Raw genomic sequence first — 14,568 nt, 5'->3', positions numbered from 1 at the left:
TTCTCTGTGTGTAGGAGATCCCTTATCATCGTGACAAACTCCTATTTTGAGAATGTTTGAGCAAGCCTCAGTAAGCAGACTTTAGAAGATTATTTTTTAATGCAGGCCCTTACAAGAAGTGTGGCCAGCTGGCAACCCTTGAGAAGGCTCTCTCCTGCAGGAAGAAATGTTTCTGAAAGAGATGCACTGTCTTAAAATAGACTGCAGGGCGGGGGGACAGCCACCTCAGTCTGGGGCACCAAAAATGAAGAAAAAGAAGGAGAAGGAGAAGAAGACAGAGGAGAAGAGTTGGGTTTTTTATGCTTCCTCTACCACTTAAGGAAGAATCAAACTGGCTTACAATCACTTTCCCCTCCCCACACAACAGACACCCTGTGAGGTAGTTGGGGCTGAGAGAGTGCCAAGAGAGCTGTGACTAGCCCAAGGTCACCGAGCTGGCTACATGATGTGGAGGAGTGGGGAAACCATCCCGGTTCACCAGTTTAGCATCGTCTGCCGCTCATGCGGAGGAGTGGGGAATCAAACTCGGTTCTCCAGAGTCCACTGCTCCAAACCACCACACTTAACCACTACACCACCCAGAGGTCTTGTGGCACCTGGAAGACAGAATTTCATCCCAGCACCAACTTTTCCAGACTAGAGTCTAGTTCATGAGACGGGGTGACTGTGACTCCTGAAGAAATAGAATGCAGAGAGAAGATCCACTCCATACTCCTGAAAAGTGTGCTCCGCTCTACAAAAGCCTGTGTTGGAATAAAATTCCTTTAGTCTTGAAGTGGTCACCACCTCAACCTTTCTTATAATATTTGACGTATTTAAAGCCCTTCTTAGCCACCTTTCCACCTTAGGGAACTCAAGGCAGTTTACCAGGTCAACAAAACCATCCCCACAAAAAGACATTTCAACCAATACCGCTTAAAGCCAGCATGGGGTAGTGGTTAAGAGCAGTGGTTTGGAGTGGTGGAGTCTGATCTGGAGAACTGGGTTTGATTCCCCACTCCTCCACATGAAGCCAGCTGGGTGACCTTGGGCCAGTCACAGCTCTCTCGGCCCCACTTACCTCACAGGGTGTCTGTTGTGGGGAGGAGGGAAGGTGATTGTAAGTAAAAGTCAGCGTATAAAAACCAACTCTTCTTAAAATCACCATGTGAAACCAGACAAGGTTTTTTGTTCACTGCCTTTCTACAGATGTACCCATTGATCAAGAACTGTGATTAAAACTCAGCCAACCAAGCCGTGTTTAATCGGAGGACTACAATGTAAACAGGAGGGGGGGTGCTACTTATTTAGAGATAGTTAATGATAGCGCCCTGTGTAGAATTGATCCGTAGTATTCTTCTGGGTGTGGGTGGGTGCGATTTTGGGTGGGGTATTCTCTCTCACTGGAAAAGCCAAACATGCTAGGAAAAGTGAAAGGCAGCAGGAAAAGAGGAAGACCCAACAAGAGATGGATTGACTCTCTAAAGGAAGCCACGGCCCTCAATTTGCAAGACCTGTGCTGTTAAAAATAGGACGTTTTGGAGGACATTGATTCATAGGTAATTCACAGTGGGTAGCCGCGTTAGTCTGTCCGCAGTAGTAGAAAAGGGCAAGAGTCCAGTAGCACCTTAAAGACTAACAAGAATATTTTCTGGTAGGGTATGAGGTAGGGTATCTGAAAAAGTGAGCTGTGGCTCACGAATGCTCCTACCCTACCAGAAAATATTCTTGTTAGTCTTTAAGGTGCTACTGGACTCTTGCCCTTTTCTACTATGGATTCAAAGGGTTGCCGTGAGTCGGAAGCGACTTGATGGCACTTAACACACACCTTCTCTCTCTCTCTCGCTCTCTCAAGAAGAGGAAGGTGGAGATCGCACTAGAGGAAATGTACGAGCACCACATCTCCAGTTCTCCGTCTCTCCCAGGGGCCCGGGCAGAGCTTTCCAGCGCTTTCCATTAAGCCCCCGCCGTCCAATCCGTCCAGAGACTTCAGAGAGAGAGAAAGGAGGGGTGTGTGGAGGGAGGCAACCGGCTCAACAGCCTCGGCGCGGCGAGCCCTAGAGATCCCGCCGGTTCCCCCCAAACCGAGCCGAAGCAGGCAGGCAGAGACCGGCGCCAAAGCCGCCCGCCCTCTTTGCAAAGGCTCGCCTCGGAGCCCGGGGACCGGGGAGGGAGGAGGAGGAGGAGGAGGAGAGGCGGCGGAGGCGGCGGCGGCTGCTTCCCAGCCTCCGGAGTCCCGGCCCCGGGAGCGGCCCCCCGGCGGACGAGCAGGCTGGCAGCCGCCGGGAGACCAGCGGAGGAGACGGACCCGGCGAGCTTCCCGGGCTAGAGGCGCAGCGCCGCCCGAGCAGCCGGGAGGGAGATCCCCGCCACCGGAGGGGAGAGGATGGATCCGGAGCAGACGAGGACGGAGCGGGGGGCGAAGGGGAAGCAGTGGGTCCGCTGACCGGAGGAGAGGCGGGGAGGATGGCCGGGCTGCGCCGCCGGCGCTCCGCCAGGGGCTTTCCGGCGTTGCCGGGGCGGCTGATCTTACTGCTCTGCGCAAACTTCGCTCCTGGTAAGTTTCACTGCCGGCCGCGGTCGCCCGTGTCGATTTCACTCTCTCGCCCGTGTCAGTTTCTTTGCTGCCCGTGTCAATTTCTTTGCTCTCGCCCGTGTCAATTTCCTTGCTGCCCGTGTCACTTTCTTTGCTCTCGCCCGTGTCAATTTCACTCTCTCGCCCGTGTCAGTTTCTTTGCTCTCGCCCGTGTCACTTTCTTTGCTCTCACCCGTGTCAATTTCCTTGCTTCCCGTGTCACTTTCTTTGCTCTCGCCCGTGTCACTTTCACTCTCTCGCCCGTGTCAGTTTCTTTGCTGCCCGTGTCAATTTCTTTGCTCTCGCCCGTGTCAATTTCCTTGCTGCCCGTGTCACTTTCTTTGCTCTCGCCCGTGTCAATTTCACTCTCTCGCCCGTGTCAGTTTCTTTGCTCTCGCCCGTGTCACTTTCTTTGCTCTCACCCGTGTCAATTTCCTTGCTTCCCGTGTCACTTTCTTTGCTCTCGCCCGTGTCACTTTCACTCTCTCGCCCGTGTCAGTTTCTTTGCTGCCCGTGTCAATTTCTTTGCTCTCGCCCGTGTCAATTTCCTTGCTGCCCGTGTCACTTTCTTTGCTCTCGCCCGTGTCAATTTCACTCTCTCGCCCGTGTCAGTTTCTTTGCTCTCGCCCGTGTCACTTTCTTTGCTCTCACCCGTGTCAATTTCCTTGCTTCCCGTGTCACTTTCTTTGCTCTCGCCCGTGTCAATTTCACTCTCTCGCCCGTGTCAGTTTCTTTGCTCTCGCCCGTGTCACTTTCTTTGCTCTCACCCGTGTCAATTTCCTTGCTTCCCGTGTCACTTTCTTTGCTCTCGCCCGTGTCAATTTCACTCTCTCGCCCGTGTCAGTTTCTTTGCTCTCGCCCGTGTCACTTTCTTTGCTCTCACCCGTGTCAATTTCCTTGCTGCCCGTGTCACTTTCTTTGCTCTCGCCCGTGTCAATTTCCTTGCTGCCCGTGTCACTTTCTTTGCTCTCGCCCGTGTCAATTTCCTTGCTGCCCGTGTCACTTTCTTTGCTCTCGCCCGTGTCAATTTCCTTGCTGCCCGTGTCACTTTCTTTGCTCTCGCCCGTGTCAATTTCCTTGCTGCCCGTGTCACTTTCTTTGCTCTCGCCCGTGTCAATTTCACTCTCTCGCCCGTGTCACTTTCTTTGCTCTCACCCGTGTCAATTTCCTTGCTTCCCGTGTCACTTTCTTTGCTCTCGCCCGTGTCACTTTCTTTGCTCTCACCCGTGTCAATTTCCTTCCCGTGTCACTTTCCTTGCTCTCGCCCGTGTCAATTTCCTTGCTCTCGCCCGTGTCAATTTCTTTGCTCTCGCCCGTGTCAATTTCTTTGCATTCGCCCGTGTCAATTTCCTTGCTGCCCGCGTCAATTTCTTTGCTCTCCCCCGTGTCAATTTCACTCTCTCGCCCGTGCCAATTTCCTTGCTGCCCGTTTCAGTTTCTTTGCTCTCGCCCGTGTCAATTTCTTTGCTCTCGCCCATGTCAGTGTCCCTCTCCCGCCCGCCCGCCAGCCCCGGCGCTTTCCCTTCTCTCGCTGCAGCCGTCACAGTTCCCCTCCTTGGTAAGAGATCCCGACGGAGAGCCCTGTCAGTCCGCCTGTAGCAGGAGGAAAAGAGCGAGAGTCCGGCGCCGCCTTCAAGACTCGCAACATTTCTGGCAGGGTGCGAGCTTTCTGGGGAAGGGAGCTGTGACTCACAGAAGCTCCTGCCCTGCCAGAAATGTTGGGAGTCTTTAAGGTGCTGCTGGGCTCTTGCTTTTTTCTATTTCCCCTCCTGGCTGGAAACCCTTTCTCTTCCAGGGCGAAAACGCATGGTCGCAGCCTCCTTTATTCCCTGTTTCAGCCAGGATTCAGCCAGGATCGAACACTCCTGGCTGAATCCTGGCTGAAACAGGGAATAAAGGAGGCTAAAGCGACCATGCGTTTTTGCCCATAGAGTTGGATGGGGCACATGAAGCTGCCTTATACTGAATCAGACATTTGGTTCATCCTCAGACGGGCTCTCCAGGGTCTCAGGCAGAGGTCTTTCACATCCCCTACTTGCCTAGTCCCTTTAACTGGAGACCCCAGGGATTGAACCTGGGACCTTCTGCATGCCAAGCAGATGCTCTACCGTTGAACCATGGGCCTTTCATCTCTCCAGGGTCTCAGGCAGAGGTCTTTCACATCACCTACTTGCCTAGTCCCTTTAACTGGAGATGCCGGGGATTGAACCTTTGACCTTCTGCATGCCAAGCAGAGGCTCTACCACTGAGCTACAGCCCTTTCCCACCAGGGTCATCTAGTCCAACCCCCTGCACAATGCAGGAAACTCACAACTACTTCCCTCAACACCCCCAGTGACCTCTACTCCATGTCCCCCCTCTTTGCCCCCTCCCTGCCCTCCTCTCTGTATTATCCATAGCCCAAGCTCAAAAAAGTACCCCTTTGTAAAATCTATCACATCCCCCCCCCCACTTCTTCCAGGGAACTTGTGTGTGTATAAAGTACCATCAAGTCTCAGCCGATTCATGGTGACCATGTAGGGTTTTCAGTGGCAAGAGACATTCAGAGGGGGTTCGCCCTGCCCTGCCTCTGCATAGTGACCCTAGACCTCCTTGGCTGTCTCCCATCCAAGTCCTAACCAGGGCAGATCCTGCTTAGTTTCTGAGACCTGACAAGGGCCATTTATGCACGGGAGGTTTTGCTTTGGAGTTGCTGCTCTCAAGATGCACATTTTCCCCATCCAAATTCTCAAAAACTCAAAAATAAGCACCCATGCAGAGTTCTGAGAATTCGGATGGGGAAAATGTGTATCTAGAGAGCAGCAAATCCAAGGCAAAACCTCACATGCATAAATGGCCAAGATCAGGCTAGCCTGGGCCATCTGGAGAACTTAGTGGACTCTTCTACAACCACCCCATGAGGTTGGCTAGGTTGGAGAGAATGACCAGAGAAGCCAGGAGGCGATTGGGCAGTGCCAGGACTTAAAACTGGCTCTCGGTGAGCATATCCCCAAGTACATTAAGAAGAAGAAGAGTTGGTTTTTATATGCCGGCTTTCTCTACCACTTAAGGGAGAATCAAACTGACTTACCCTCATCTTCCCTTAAGCTGGATCTCCCATCTTTCACTATAATTCCACCAGGACTACTAAATGGTGAAGATGATGGATCCTTCTACTCACGCTAAGTGGCTCTCTTATTGCAATGAAACCCCATCCAAGAAAGGTTGCCGACAACCTGTGTGTGTGTGTGTGGGGGGGGATGCCCTGTCCCTTTCGACAGAGACTTAATGTGTGGAAATGTGCAGCTCTTCAAGGCAGGGCCATTTTAACAGCATGATAGCCCCCGCCCCCCACAAAGCTGTGCAGTGGGGTGGGCCCCTACCGACACAACCACTCACAGCAATAAAAAAGTTAATAGTCGATAAAATTAAAGATATATTTATTGGTGCTTCCATAATGAACGAGTCCTTTCTTACCTTAAACGTCAGTATTTTATTCTTAATCCAAACCCAAATTAACATTGAGATAGATCATGATAGGTAGCCATGTTAGTCTGTCCCTAGCAGTGGAAAAGAGCAAGAGTCCAGTAGCACCTTAAAGACTAACAAAATTTCTGGCAGGGTGGGAGCTTTCGTGATCCACAGCTCCAGGTGTGGCCAATTCAGTGTACAGTGGAACCACACTGTGTTAGCTATGACACAGTGGCTCTTGGAATGAGTTCACAACATGTTCACAACAACCCTGTGAAGTAGACTAGGTTGAGAGAGAAAGACTTGCATGAGGGTATTCAATGATGCATGGTGATGCTGGAGTTTCACAATATAAAAAAAAGCATGGGGAAGGGGATGACCTAGTGGTAGTAGCTGCCACCAGCCCCTTTTCACTGCCCCAACAGCCAAAAACCAAGGGACAAGTTTCCAACCGTCCTGGGATTAAAATCAGAAAGCCAGCCCTGCAAGGTAGCTCACCTGCAGCGTGAGTTTCCCCAATAGTTAACCTGGTAGGTGTAGCACTTTGGTCAAGGTACTGGAATTAGATCGAAGCCGACCTGAAGCCAAAGAAAGTCAAGAAAGAATCTTCTTGCCCTCCATACCTTTCCTTTCCTTTATCCCTTAGAAGCTCCTTGACCCATTGATCTTGAGCAGCATAAATCTAATGTTTGAGGGATATAAGGACTGCAATAAATCTTGCCACTGACAATGTAGCCTTGGGATCCCTGTCGCTTAATAAAAAAGGCATTATGTCAGACACAGAGGCAATAGATTTATATGCTAAAAGGGGAGAGATATAACATGATCGAAGTTGCTCATAAAAGCGGCATTCCAAGAGGGCATGAGCTAAGGAATCAATATAGTCAGAAGAGCAAGGACCACTGATCAATTTTCATCTAGAGGGAGCATTACAAAGAATGTACCCTTTTTAGAGCATGACTAATGTCTTTCGCATGGGCAGAGTCATTGGAGAAGATCACCAAAACCAGCTATTGCATTCTTGCAATAGGCAGCAATAAGGCTTCCTAACAAGGGGAGGGAGGTAGTGGTCAGTGTCTGTGTAGTCACTGTGTGTGGGCTACGAGTGTGGTCTGTCAGCTGGATGCCTCCGCTCCACCATGAGCTCACTAAGCAAGCCACAGTTCAACCTCAATGCCTTCCTTTTCACCTGCAACACGGGAAAAAATAATACTGGCCTAACCTTCAGGGTTGTTGTAAGAATTTGTCTGATTCTTAGTCATTCCTGGGATACACCTTGGAATGGGTTCCTAGATGAAGAAGAGTTGGTTTTTATATGCCGACATTCCCTAACACTTAAGAGAGACTCAAACCAGCTTACAGTACCTTCCCTTCCCCTCCCCTGTGAGGTATATGGGGCTGAGAGAGCTCTAACAGAGCTGTAACTTGCCCAAGGTCACCCAGCTGGCTTCGTGTGCAGGAGTGGGGAAACAAATCCAGTTCACCAGATTAGCCTCCGCCGCTCATGTGGAGGAGTGGGGAATCAAACCCGGTTCTCCAGATCAGAGTCCACCGCTCCAAACCACCGCTCTTAACCACTACAACACTAGATAAAATGTCACTAGATAAAACCACTAGATAAAATGCCAAATTCGTGATGGCAGCAACTAGCATGGAATGCACTTTCGGCTTTACCGTGCCAGCAGCAAGTCATATTTTCAAAAGTCATATTTTCATATTTTCAAAAGTAAAGTGCTGGAATGCTGAGAAATGGCTTGGTTTGTAATCCTGGCTCTCCATTCCGATTGTAAAGGCTTCTCTCCCCATTCCTTTCAGTTCTCCGAGCCTCTCTTCTTTCTCACCCACCCCTCTCTCAGTTAGGGTGTATTAAAGTGTCTCTGGGGTTTTTTAAAGAAGAGTTTAGATGGTCATCTGTCAGCAATGCTGATACTATGACCTTAAGCAGATGATGAGAGGGAGGGCATCTTGGCCATCTTCTGGGCACGGAGTAGGGGTCACTGGGTGTGTGGGAGGGGGAGGTAGTTGTGAATTTCCTGCATATGGCATTTTTCATAAGAACATAAGAAAGGCCATGCTGGATCAGACCAAGGTCCATCAATTGTTAATTTTTTCCTTACACTACCTATTCATAAAATGTATATGTTGTTGAAAAGTACAGTGGCCAACCAGGGAACTCTAGGAAGTCCCCAAACAAGACTACTGCAGCAGCATTATTCTGCTTATGTTCCAAAGCCTTCCATGTTGGCAGCCATCACCACATCATGAGGCAGGGAGTTTCACAATGTAACAATGCAGCATGACAGGTATGCAGCATGACTAGTATCCATTTTAACTAGTAGCCATGAATACCCCTTTCCTCCATGAATATGTCCCCTCCCCTCTTAAAGCCTTCCAAATTGGCAGCCATCACCACATCCTGGGGCAGGGAGTTCCACAATTTAACTATGCGTTGTGTGAAAAAATACTTCCTTTTATCTGTTTTGAATCTGTCACCCTCCAGCTTCAACAGATGACCTAGCATTCTAGTATTATGGGAGAGGGAGAAAAACTTCTCCCTGTCCCTCTCTCCATACCATGCATAATTTTATAGACCTCCATCATGTCTCCCCTTAACCGTCTTCTTTCCAAGCTAAACAGCCCTAAACCCATTTCCCATGCCTTCTGCCCCCTCCGCAGCACTCAGCCACGTTGAAACCCGAGCCCACGCAGAGGAACGGCTCCTGAAGAAACTCTTCTCTGGATACAACAAGTGGTCCCGGCCAGTAGCCAATATTTCAGATGTGGTCATTGTGCGTTTTGGATTGTCCATCGCGCAGCTCATAGATGTGGTAAGTAGAGCTGACACATGTTAGCCATGCATGGGGCCGGGTGGGAAGTGCAGAGAAACAATGCCTGTTATTCTGCAAGGCTGAATTTATATGCAGGGGAAAGATTCTCACTGAGAACCTCCAGTTTTGCATCTGGTTATCCACAAATTGAAAACTTTAAAAATCAGTTTCAAAGTGGTTAGTACAGGCCTTGACAAATTTTCTTTGGCTCTAGGCTTAGTGTTCGAAAACATAAGAACATAAGAGCATAAGAAAAGCCCTGCTTGATCAGACCAAGGTCCATCAAGTCCAGCAGTCTGTTCACACAGTGGCCAACCAGGGGCCTCTAGGAAGCCACTAACAAGACGAGTGCAGCAGCACCGTCCTGCCTCTGTTCCACAGCACCTAATATATTCAGCCTGCTCCTCTGATCCTGGAGAGAATAGGTATGCATCATGACTAGTAGCCATGGATAGCTCTATCCTCCATGAACATGTTCCCTCTTAAAGGCTTCCAAACTGGCAACCATTTCTTTCTCTGTGTTTAGGAGATTCCTTATTCTCTTGACAAACTCCTATATTCAAGATCAGATTGCACACATAAAAAGGCCTTTTCAGAGAATGTTTGAGTAAGTCTACATAAGCAGACTTTAGAACATTATTTTTAATGCAGGCCCTTACGAGAAGTGCGGCCAGCTGGCAACGCTTGAGACGTTTCTCTCTTGCATGAAGAAATGTTTCTGAAAGAGATGCACTGTCTTAAAATAGTCTGGGGGGGCAGCCACCTCAGTCTGGGGCACCAAAAATAAACAGAAGTCTTGAGCCACCCGAAAGGCTAACAGAATTGCATCCCAGCACCAACGTTTCCAGCCTAGAGTCCAGTTCCTGAGACACCCTGACGCCTAAAGAAATAGAATGCAGAGAGAAGATTATCTCAATCAGAACTTAAGAATATAAGAAAGGGCATACTGGATCAGACCAAGGTCCATCAAGTCCAGCAGTCTGTCCACGCAGTGGCTCAACCAGGAGCCTCCAGGAAGCCCCCAAACAAGATGACTGCAGCAGCATCCTGCCTGTGTTTCACAGCTCCTAATATAATAGGCATGCTCCTCCGATCCTGGAGAGAATAGGTGTGCATCATGACTAGTATCCACTTTGACTAGTAGCCATGAATAGCCCTCTCCTCCATGAACAGGACCACTCCCTTCTTAAAGCCTTCCAAGTTGGCAGCTGTCACCACATCCAGGGTCAGGGAGTTCCACAGTTTCACTATGCTAACATTTCTGGGTTGGGAAATTCCTGAAGATTTGGGTGTGGAACCTGGGGATGGCATGATTTGGAGAGGGACTTCAGCGAGATTTAATGCCGTAGAGACCACCATACAGAGCAGCCATTTTTTCCAGGGGAACCGATCTCTGTTGTCTAGAGATCATTTGTAATTCTGGGAGATCCCCAGGCCCCACCTTCCTTCAGCTCAACCCACCTGGAGGTTGTCAACCTTACCCTGCCCCCTTCAAACCCAAGTGAACAGATATTCCAAAAAAAAGGAGCTGGAAGACCATAACTTGGCACCCTTCCCGAAATTGTGACTTCTGAAGGGCTCTGCCTCGGGAAGCGAATTCTCGAAGAAAAGAACAGCTGGCCTAGTCTTGCACAAATGGTTATTGCCTCTGCTTGATGCTGAACACATTTTATATGGCATAAAGTTAGAGTTTAATTTATTAGTTGAGCACAAAGGTCTGGCTTAGAAGAAGAACATAAGAAAGGCCGTGCTGGATCAGACCAAGTTCAATCAAGTCCAGCAGTCTGTTCACACAGTGGCCAACCAGGGGCCTCTAGGAAGCCCACAAACAAGACGACTGCAGCAGCATTGTCGTGTCTGCGTTCCAAAGCACCTAATATAATAGGCATGCTCCTCCAATTCTGGAGAGAAGAGGTATGCACCATGACTTGGGTCCATTTTTTTCTAGTAGCCATAGATAGCCCTCTCCTCCATGAACACGTCCACTCCCCACTTAAAGCCTCCCAAGTTGGCAGTCATCACCACATCCTTCAGCAGAAGAATTAGTTGTTATACCCAACTGTTCTCTACCGAAAGGAGTCTCAAACTGGCATACAATCACCTTCCCTTCCCCTCCCCACAACGGGCAGCTTGTGAGGCAGGTGGGGCTGAGAGACCTTGGAGAGAACTGTGACTGGCCCAAGGTCACCCAGCGGGTGCAATAGCATTATGTCTTTTAAAAAATCAATGTACTGTAATAATAACATAAAAGTTTGAAATATTGTGAGAATTACCAAAATGTGACACAGAGACGTGAAGTGAGCTGTTGGAAAAATGGCACCAATAGACTTCCGAAAAAAACACAATATCTGCAAAGGGCAATAAAGTAAAGAGTGCATATTATATTAGGTGTTGGGGAATGCTGGCAGGATAATGCTGCTGCAGTTGTCTTGTTGGTGGGCTTCCTAGTGGCACCTGGTTGGCCACTGTGTGAACAGACTGCTGGACTTGATGGGCCTTGGTCTGATCCAGCAGGGCTTTTCTTATGTTCTAATAAACCAAGATATGCCTATACATAGGCTCTTATAATTACAGACCACAAAAGGATGCGATGGTTTGGATCCTCTTTTTTTATTCTGTAGAGGAATAATCCTATTAGTGGATTCTCCCCCTTTTCTGGTGGACTTAAGAAGAAGAAGAAGAAGAAGAAGAAGAGTTGGTTTTTATATGGCGACTTTCTCTCCCACTTAAGGGAGACTCAAACCGGCTTACAATCACCTTCCCTTCCCCTCCCCACAACAGACACCCTGTGAGGTAGGTGGAGCTGAGAGAGTGTATCTAGCCCAAGGTCACCCAGCTGGCTTCGTGTGTAGGAGTGGGGAAACCAAATCCAGTTCACCAGATTAGCCTCTGCTCATGTGGAGGAATGGGGAATCAAACCAGCAACCAAGGTAACCAGATGGCTTGGTGGCTTCCTAGATGCAGGTCTGCCTAGCCTCCCTGAAAGGACATCTAACATAAGAACATAAGAAAGGCCCTGCTGGATCAAACCAAGGCCCATCAAGTCCAGCAGTCTGTTCACACAGTGGCCAACCAGGTTCCTCTAGGAAGCCACTAACAAGACAAGTGCAGCAGCACCATCTGTGACATATTCACATAGCTTTGGTTGATACCATCAGGGGAAGACTTGCAAGAGTTAAAGAGCTCATTCCAGATGACTGCTCATTTGATCTCTGGACCAGACTGCTCCATCATGTATTATGTATAGGACCTTGAGTAACCAAAAAGCTAATTGGGAGTAGACTCAAGAGTTGGAAGGAAGGGAAAAAAATGTTATACTCTCTGCTGGAAAAAGAAAGAAAAAAATCCAAATAGAATCTGTTTCAGTATACACAACGGCTGCAATCCAATGCACAGTTAATCACACTCAAGGATATCGATTTTGGTGGGCTTTAGTCAATGTTGGATTGTTACCAGTCTTTTAGATCTATAAAGGGAATGTTATAGTAAATGTCGGAATATTGACGTTGGGCCATGCTCATTAAGATTTTAGGAAGCCAATGGGAAATGTCAGGAAACGCTAAGAATATTCTGATGCTTACTGGGAAATCTCAACATCTACCGTGGGCCTTCTGGTAATAGTGCCATTCTGTCCTCATTTTCTAGTAAAAGATTAGATTTACCGTCACCTGGCTGGAATTTCTAGAAGAAGAAGAGTTGGTTTTTATATGCCGACTTTCTCTACCACTTAAGGGAGAACCAAACCGGCCTACAATCACCTTCCCTTCCCCTCCCCACAACAGACACCCTGTGACATAGGTGGGGCTGAGAGAGCTCTAGCTTCCTTCCCAATGTGGAACCAAAGCAGCTTCCATCATTCTCCTCTCCCCCATTTTATCCTTCCAACCACCCTGTGAGATAGGTTAGGCTGAGACAGGGTGTTCTCAGTCATGGCAGCAAAATTATGGAATTCCCTCCCCAGGGAGATGCAACTGTTTCCTTCTGTCTTGGTCTTCAACCAGCGAGTCCACCCTCCAAAGCAGCCATTTTCTTCAGGGAAACTGATCTCTGTAGTCTGGAGTTGAGCTGCAATTTCGGGAGATCCCCAGGTTCCATTTGGAGGCTGGCATCTCTAGATTTAGCTGCTTTGTTACATCCCTGTTTCTTGGAAGGAAGATGGATATGGGACAAAGATTTTATCAATGAAATACAGCCCAAGGATGACTACCATATTTATATGATGTTGTAAAGATCAGAGGAGGGCCAGTGTGGTGTAATGGTTAAGAGTGGCAGACTCATCTGGAGAACCGGGTTTGATTCCCCACTCTTCACATGAAGCCTGCTGGATGTCCTTGGGCCAGTCACAGTTCTCTCAGAACTCTTTCAGCCCCCATGGAGGAAGATGATGGTCTATCACCTCTGAATGTGTCTAGCCTTGAAAACCCTATGGGGGTTGCCAGAAGTCAGCTGTGACGAAGAAGAAGAAGTGGTTTTTATATGCCAACTTTCTCTACCACTTAAGGAAGAATCAAACGGGCTGACAATCACCTTCCCCTCCCCCACATCAGACACCCTGTGAGGTAGGTGGGGCTGGGAGAGTATGACTAGCCCAAGGTCACCCAGCTGGCTTCATGTGTAAGAGTGGGGAAACCAATCCAGTTCACCAGATTAGCGTCCGCTGCTCATGTGGAGGAGTGGGGAATCAAACCCAGTTCTCCAGATCAGGCTCCACCCTTCCAAACCACCGCTCTTAACCACTACACCACGCTGGCTTTCAAAGCACACACACAGATCAAAGATGTTTCGTTGTACTTTATTTATTTAAAATATTTTTAGGCCACCTGCCCACAGATGGCAAACAATAAAAAATAGTACAAGAAGTTAAAAACACATATGGATATATACAAAACAATTGAAACAATTAAAACCCAATACTGAATACATTCTGGATTTTCCCAGGTAGGTTGGCCTGCGGGTCAGCGCCCAGTCGATGCAGGCAGAGCTGCTAGCGATAAATGCAACTCTACCTTCTGTTCTTCCATTTGTCATACAATGTATAACGACCTTTCTATGTGTGTGTGCATCTGTAAGCAGACAGTTATTCACTGTTTGACGGGCGGAGCAGACTTTCCAAATAATAGCTTCCGAGCAGCCTTTGAAAGCGAGCTGGCCTCTGCAAAAGCCACGACGGCATCTTGATGATAGCTTTTCCTGCTCTCCACCTGTTGCTCCGCTGCAAACTGGATAATTGTAGGCTGCAGCATGTTATTTGGGCTTGTTTCTTAGGATGGAGAGGGGGTTCAGTCTGGGGGGGGGGGCTGTCTGGAGTTCTTAATTGGGAGTGTGTGTATATGCGCATGTGGGAGGTGTATTGTTGCTAGCCTCCAGGAGGAGCCTGGAGTTCTCCTAGGATTATTTGCAGGCTACAAAGATCAGTTCCTCTGGAGCAGTGGTTCCCAAATTTTTCGGGCCACCACTCCCTTGGTTCCACAAACCCAACCCCAGTGTCCCCTACCCTATCCTATAAAAAGCATTATTCAAAATAGAGGTTTTCATAACTCGCTAAAGAAGATAAGAACAATACAATTAATTGCGCATCAATTCAAAGTCAAATTAAAACTTTTTAGTTGAAATGTATTCAACAAAACTGATGAACATTAAATTACATCTACGTGGAAACAGTTTCAGCACCATGGACAGAATTACTAAGAGGATCTAATTCAATGGTTCCCAAACTTTTCTGGCCACCCTCCCCAC

General features: G+C 48.4%; 1 protein-coding gene across 1 annotated transcript in view; it reads left to right on the top strand.

Annotated features, from left to right (window-relative positions):
* The first annotated feature begins 2,517 nt into the window (after positions 1-2,517).
* The window catches only part of CHRNA4 (cholinergic receptor nicotinic alpha 4 subunit), an 81,024-nt gene continuing 68,973 nt past the window's right edge, over positions 2,518-14,568 (top strand). The window contains exons 1-2 of the mRNA XM_056844570.1: positions 2,518-2,536; positions 8,681-8,832. The gene's annotated coding sequence lies outside the window, so the exon portion shown is untranslated. The remainder of the gene's footprint in view (positions 2,537-8,680; positions 8,833-14,568) is intronic.

Source organism: Euleptes europaea, chromosome 2 (assembly GCF_029931775.1).
Source record: "Euleptes europaea isolate rEulEur1 chromosome 2, rEulEur1.hap1, whole genome shotgun sequence".
In the NCBI taxonomy this organism is placed as follows: domain Eukaryota; kingdom Metazoa; phylum Chordata; class Lepidosauria; order Squamata; family Sphaerodactylidae; genus Euleptes; species Euleptes europaea.
The sequence above is the reverse complement of the archived record's forward strand: the minus strand, read 5'-3'. Positions and strand labels throughout refer to the sequence as shown.